Here is a 7,323-nt window from a genome sequence, read left to right on the forward strand (position 1 = left end):
TGGTTGAAATTAGGGTGTTTTGAGTGGTTATCGTGGCTTTGGTATGGTGGCTATAAATAAGTGTTTTGTGTGGTCTGGTATGGTTTTTGGTTGGAGTTTTGGTGAGTGGAGTTGTTATACTGGTTTGGATTATGGGGTCTGTGGTCTTGGCCTTGGTTTTATTGGTTTTCCTACCCAAAGTTTGGGTGGTTCCTCCAACCAGAGCTATAGGTCTTAGAATATGGATCATGAGCTTGCCTAGATGAATTTCCAAGGTAATTAGCTTCCTCCCAGTTAACTCCTTCTTCTATTTCTAACTCTCCTTGAGGTGATGGTTAAGTGTGGATAGTTGTAGCCTGATTTTTCTATATTTGCTTGGTCAATTCAGTCAGTTGCTTGGTGATCATCTTATTCTGGGCCAGGATTGAATCCATATGGTTTAATTCTAATACTCTCCTGTTGTTGCTTCTGTTTGAGGCATAAAAATACTCATTGTTAGCCACTATCTCTATGACATCAATGGCTTCTTCAATGGTCTTCTTCTTGTTAAGAAATCCTCTAGATGAGTGGTCTACAGCTTTCTTTGATTAACAATTCAGCCCTTCATAGAAGATATGAAGTTGCACCCACTCATTAAACATATCAGGGGGGCATTTCCTTGTCAAATCTTTGAATCTCTCCTAGGCTTCATAGATAGTCTCACCATTTTGCTATCTGAATGTCTGCACTTCAATTCTCAGCCTGTTTACTTTTTGTGGAGGGTAGAACCTTGTTAAGAATCTATTCACAACATCCTCCCAAGTTGTCAAGCTTTCATTGGCAAATGTTTCTAGCCATTTTGATGCTTTGTCCCTCAAAGAAAATAGAAACAGTAGCAATCTATAAGTTTCAGGATGAACACCATTAGATTTAACCGTGTCTCATATCCTTTGGAATTTAGTGAAATGCTCATTTGGATCCTCTTGGGCACTTTCTCCAAAAGAACAGTTGTTTTGCACAAGAGTTATGAGCTGAGGCTTCAATTCGAAATTATTAGCATGGATGGTTGGCTTTTGAATACTGCTACCACAGTTTCCTGGGTTTGGATTGATGTAGGATCCAAGAACTCTCCTCTCTTGTCCAGCAGGGTTAGCTGCACCTCTTCTTGCATGATTGTTCACCTCTCCTTCATGATGGTTTTCCATATCATCCTCCATGGTTATATCCAAGTCTTCCTCCTCTTCTTCTGCACCAACAGCCCTCTTTCCTCTTGCTTCCCTCTTTAATCTCAGGAAGGTTCTTTCTGGTTCACTATCAAACGAGGTTGAGGTTTTCTTTCTCCCTCTTTAAAATTGATGACTTTGGTGATTTTTGAGTCATTGATATCTATTCTTGTTTGATATATTAGAGTAGTTAGTTGATTTGGTTTCCCTTGACTCTATGTGACCCATTAGTGTTGACATAGGACTTAGGGATTGAAGTTAAGTATGCCTATTTGACTTATCTTCGATGTAAGGTTGACTAAGTAGGATTAACTCTTCATAATCATCATGTGTTTGTGGTCAATGGCTATGATAGGTAATCTTAGCTCTCAATTACTTGCCAAGAGGTTTTCTTGCATTGGAAATTCCCTTTTCTTGCTTTAATTGCTTTGACTTTTATTGCTTTGACTTTTAATTTCTTGCATGTTTATTTAATTCCTTGCTATTTACATTTCTTGCTTCTCTTGCAACCCCAGTTCCCTCAAAGACAATAATATGACACTTAATTGCAATTCCTAGGGAGAACGACCCGGGATTTAAAACTCCCAATTATTTTATGTTGAATTGTGACATCTTTGAATTAAACTTTGATTATGAGAGTTCAGTGTTGGTTTAGGCTATGCTTGCAACGAGATTCTATTTTTGTGAAATTTTAGATCAACATAAATTCTCACATCAGGCATCTGTAAGATACATTCGACTTCTGAAATTGCTGAGATGATGGCTCAGATTGGACGTACCGTCGTACAGGGTCATGTCAGGGGCTTTGAAGTCCTTTGGAACTTTAGCTTTCATGATCTCCTTTGTGAATGAATCTTGGTCCCAACGGGGGCCGTCTTCATGATTGGACCGAGTAGCTTTTGTTTTGAAGTCGGCCTCGAGTTTAAGGAGTTTATCTTCCAGCGCTCGACGCCTCCTGGTTTCTCTTTGTAAATCTTGCTCAGTGTAGCAACCCTAGTTTTTGAAAATTAAATAATTAGTTATTTGTGATTTATTTTCTTTGATGATAATTTTATTTTAAGAAAATTATTTTACTAAAGGTAATTAGATGGAGTTTCATGATTATAGGAGTTTAAATTAATTAGAATTTTTATATAATCTTTATTGGATATTTGATATAATTGAAATTATAATTTTAGTAATTGAAAATTAAGAAAGAATTGTACCATTCAATTTAAGTAATTTTTATTATGAATGAATTATGTTCTATTTTATTAATTTGTACTCTTAGAAATTAATTTATTAGAAATGATTAGTTTGATTTTTATAAATACTTTAAGTTTAAGTTAATTAATGTTCAAGTACAATTTTTATTATAATTAGTTATTCTACACAAATTAAAACTAGAGTTTTGATAATAGAAAAATAATAAAAAGTTAAATAATTTAATTTGAATAATTAATATTGAGTTTAAACTATATTTTATAAAAATAGGATTAATATGCTTATTTTATAATTTAAATTAGAAATAATTAATTCAACTTAGCAATACGATGATAAATAATGTTCTTAAATATTTTTAAGAGAGTATATTTGGTTTTAAAATTACTTTACCCTCCAATTTTATCAAAATATCTATTCATATATATCCATATTCTTTTATAAAATCCCTAATTCCTAAACCTAAATTTCCAAATTGAATCAAAAATCCTAATTCCTAAAATAAGAAACCCTAACCCTTTCACCCTCACCATCCCTCAGCTGTACCCTACCCCCCTTTCTTCCTAAACACAACACACACAAACAAAAGAAAGAAACAGAAAAATGAAAAGGGAGAATAGAGAGCTTGAGATCCAAAGAGTGAGGGAGCCGCGAGGAAGAAGAGAAGGAGAAAAGCGTGGCACCGCCAGCTGGGTACCGCCGTCGTCCATCTCATCATTGCGCCGTGCATGTCGAGCCGTCCCGCCGCTGACGTCGCTGAAAGGAGAGCAACCACCATGAAGAGCCACTGCTGTCCTTGCTCGTCATCTCCCTTAGAGCCGTCGCCGTCGAGAACCAACGGAGAGAGAGAACATGCGATGCTCAGGAAGGAGGACGCTAGTCAGTGACACAAGGAGGAGTGTGACCCACTGCGTGAAGTTGTGTCGCCGTGCCTTCCGTCGCCGTCGTGCCTTGGTGCCGTCGCAGGAGCCGCCGCTGGAGGAGGAGGGTTCGCTGGATGCTACTATCACCAACATCGCGGAATACACGCAGAGTAGAGGAAGAAAGGATCTTCACTGCGCCAGGTTGTCGTGTTGTGATCAGAAGCTGTTGCCGTCAGAAAGCCCATTTACGGTGAGAGAGAGTTCACAAAGGTTGGAACCATTGTCCTTTGCTCAGCCACTGTTTCTGCTACTGTTTACGTTGGCTTAGCCATTACTGCCACTGGAGCTACCCGAAAACCCTATTGCTGCTGCTCCGTTATTTTATTGTAAGCTATCTGTAGTTCCAATTCTATTGAACTCATTTCCATTTTTGACTCCATTGAATTTGAACCCTCTATTTGTTGCCACCGTGGTTACTACTGCGAGAGTGAAGTGTGATCGGAAATAATGCTGCTACCGTTGATCGGAGATGCCAAATTGTTGCTGCTACTACTTTGAGATGATATTGCTACTATTAGAGTTGTTGCTGATGAGTGCAGCTTTCCCAATTTCTATGGATTTTGACACTCTAAGGTAGGAGATTTATTTTTAAAGTTAAACGTTTTTAATTTAGAATGCCTACAAAGTTATTTGGATAAGTGCAAATGGTTAACAATGGTTATGAATTTCTTAATTGACATGAATGACGTAAAATGTATTTGAAATTAGTTAGTTTTTATGATTATTCTAAGCTGTGATTGAATTTAGATGCTGTTGTGAATAATGATTAATTTAGTATAATTTATTAAATTGAAATATGCCGAGTTAATTATTGAAAAATTGTCATATGGATAATTGATGAATTGAGTTTGGATTGTTGCTGTGAATGTAATTTATTTTGTTGTTATGAGAGACTAATTGATAGAAATAAGCTTAGCTTGAGGTTATGAAATTTGGATTAAGTTTGATGATGTTTTAGTGTTTCAACTGGAGTACTGAATTCAGGTTATGGCTGTGAATGTCTTTGGGCTTTGTTGTGAGTATTTGAACCTGTAATTGATATTAATTTTTCTGATTTTGATGAAATTGTTGAAAGGTTCTAATTCTATGTGATTATACTGAATTAGTTGAGTTGTGTGGCTGTATTCTGGTTATTGAGAGTAAGTGCTCCTTGTTGTTTTTAGTTAGCTAATGTATCGGATTGGTTGTGAAATTGACTTGTGACTGGTTAGAATTGGTTTTGGTAGTTGTTAATGTTGGTTCATGATTAATTAGAATTAAGTTTGAGAACTGTTAAAAGATTGAAGCTTGAATATTAAATTGACTTTTTATGAAATCTGAATTTAGAGATAAAATTAGTAACTCTAAAAGTATAAGGATAACTTGTGATAATTGGAAACTATATGCAGCAAAATTTTTGTGTGAACATATTATAAGAGAACTGGAATTATGTAAATAATACATACTCTATGTGTTTTGGTGTCAATATTGCTAATATTTTGGTTAAGTTTGGTGATAATATGTTTTGGGTATTTGGAAAGTGAAAAACTGTTACTCCTTTGGTTAAAATAATTGATGAATTGATGAAATGGAAGTTAATGATGGATTATGTGGAAATTATTTATGAATTGATAAGAATGGATTTGGATTAATGGATTATGTGGGAATCGCAGAGTATAATTGAATTACTATTTATCATGAGTTGTGAATTTCTGTTTGATTGAAAATTTTCTATTTGATAATTATTGAGAAAAGGACTGATGAATTGTTGAGAAAGAGGGAACTCGTAAGGGTGGCTAAGTCTGAGTTTCAGGGGAGGTACTGCTGAAATTTTATAAAAATATAAGGATCGTTGTTTCCCCTTGTGCGTATATTATGGGGTCAGGCTTTGCGCCGACTGCCGGTAGTCACGAAGGAGTGGTATTTTTACCACCGACACGTATGCACTAAGGACACAAAGGGAAACCATATCTAGGACTTGTTCCTAGGTAATGTCGGGCTGCAGGGTGTAAACCGACACGTGAGTTTATGGCCTGCTTAGGACAGACATGCATCATATTGTCTGTATATTTGCATTTGGTTATGTTTGCCTGTAATACTTCTCTGTGATTGTGTTGTTTGTCTTATTGTGTTGTTTGGGTGTTGAATTGAGTCTCTTATTTGTGTTAATAGTTTGTGAATGTATTGAGATGATTAAAAACTATTGTTGTGACTGAGAATCAATTATGTAGCTGAAAAATATTTAATATGACAGGTTTTTACGATTGAGATCCATTTTAGTTTTAGAAATTTTAAAGAAAGTAATTAATTATCTAATGTAAGATTAAAAAGTATTTCCTAAGGTTTTGTAAAAGGGGTTTTATAGGTAAAGTTAATTATTTGCATGTTAATCATTACTTTTACGGCGTTTTCATTCCCTACTGAGAACGTGTAGTTTGTTCTCACCCCAAAATCTTCCACCCTTTCAGTGATACAGGTTCGAAGAATCAGTTGGAAGCTGTGGGCGATTCTAGAATTTATTTATGAGTTAAGTTCATAATTTAAGTTTCTTTCATAGAATTCCCTCGCCTTTGTAGCTTTAGTTTTTATTTTATGCAGAGGGATAGGAGTTGTACCTGAATTTTATTTAAATTCTTACTAGTATTAATAATTATGTGATTATTGTTACTTAGTGATCTTGGATATATGATTTTGATAAACAAAAAGAAAATTTTTCTGGAATTTTCTATAAAACTAAATCGCGATATCGAACTAAAGGCTCAATAGTAAATAGTTAATAAAGGAAAACAGGTTAGTAACGCCTTACTTTCGGTACGATCATGACGTTCTGGAAGTTGGGTCATTACATTCATCCTCCTGATTCATGAAAATTTGCCTCTCAACAAATTTGCTACTGGCAAATGCACCAGATTGTCGTCAAGTAAAAACCCACTGTAGAGTGAGGTCGAATCCCACAGGGATTGGTAGATTAATCAACGTTAATTGGAGAACGATGCTAGTTTAGCGAAATAAGATTTGGTTGAGAATTACAGAATGTAAATTTGGCGGAAAACTTAAATTGCAAGAAATTAAATGACAGAATCTTAAATTGCAAGAAAATTAAATGGGAATGGGGGTTTAGCATGAAATTAAAGAGCAGAAGGTAAATAGAATGGGTAGATCAGAGATGGCGATTCATTGGGTTTCAGGAGATATTGAATTCTACGGATCAAATCATTTTCATCTCTTCCTCAATCAATGCGTTCATTGATCTCCTTGGCAATCTTAGGTGATTAGATCCCAATTCTTTGGCAATCTAATCTCTCTAAGCATGAATAATTGCCCAATTCCTTGATTTAAGTGCTCATGGGAAGAGATGAAGTTTGGTCACTGATTATACTACACAAATTCATAGATCAAAGTATTGGTAGCATTACATGTCACTATATCCATCCAAACCCCAATCTAATCCAATGTGAGAAAGTATTTCTAGCATGATCTTCTCATTCCTCTTCTAAGGTTCAGAGGAGATCTAATTATGAATAGCTTCTTTCCCAAGACAACTATCCAATTGGATGAAGAATGAAAGACTTCTAGTAAAATCAAGAGAAAAGAAAGAAGAAGATGAATGAAAACTAATATTGATCCATTAAATTACACGGAGCTCCCTAACCCAATGAAAGGGTTTAGTTGTTCATAGCTCTAAAAATGGAAATTCGGATTGAAAGATAAATTCTGGAAATTAAAATCAACAGAAAGTAAAAATTGAAGTAAAGTCCCAGTAAAAAAAAGGTAAGGGGGAAGAAGGTACTTCTAACTTAAATTCTAAGCTATTTATTCACTTTTTTCCATTGATCTTCAATCTCTGAATTGCGCTTTTGGCCTTAATGGAATTGGGTTGAAATGGCTCCAATTAGTTTCCCTTGCTGTTGAGAAGAGATCTGTTTGAATTGCAAGGTTCTGGTGCTTCAAGTTGGAGTCAACATTTAATGGCCACCATTGACTCGAACGCTTTCCTAAAAACTAGATGAATTTGTTGTCATTGGTGTTTGACTCAACGT

The 7,323-nt window shown here is 35.3% G+C and overlaps 1 non-coding gene across 1 annotated transcript; it reads left to right on the top strand.

The window, feature by feature from the left end:
* Positions 1-614: 614 nt before the first annotated feature.
* On the top strand, positions 615-722 carry LOC112724234 (small nucleolar RNA R71). Its single transcript, XR_003163408.1, has one exon. It is a non-coding gene; the product is annotated as a small nucleolar RNA R71 (small nucleolar RNA).
* Positions 723-7,323: the final 6,601 nt, after the last annotated feature.

The sequence above is a fragment of the Arachis hypogaea genome, chromosome 11 (genome assembly GCF_003086295.3).
Source record: "Arachis hypogaea cultivar Tifrunner chromosome 11, arahy.Tifrunner.gnm2.J5K5, whole genome shotgun sequence".
NCBI classification, from domain to species: Eukaryota; Viridiplantae; Streptophyta; class Magnoliopsida; order Fabales; family Fabaceae; genus Arachis; species Arachis hypogaea.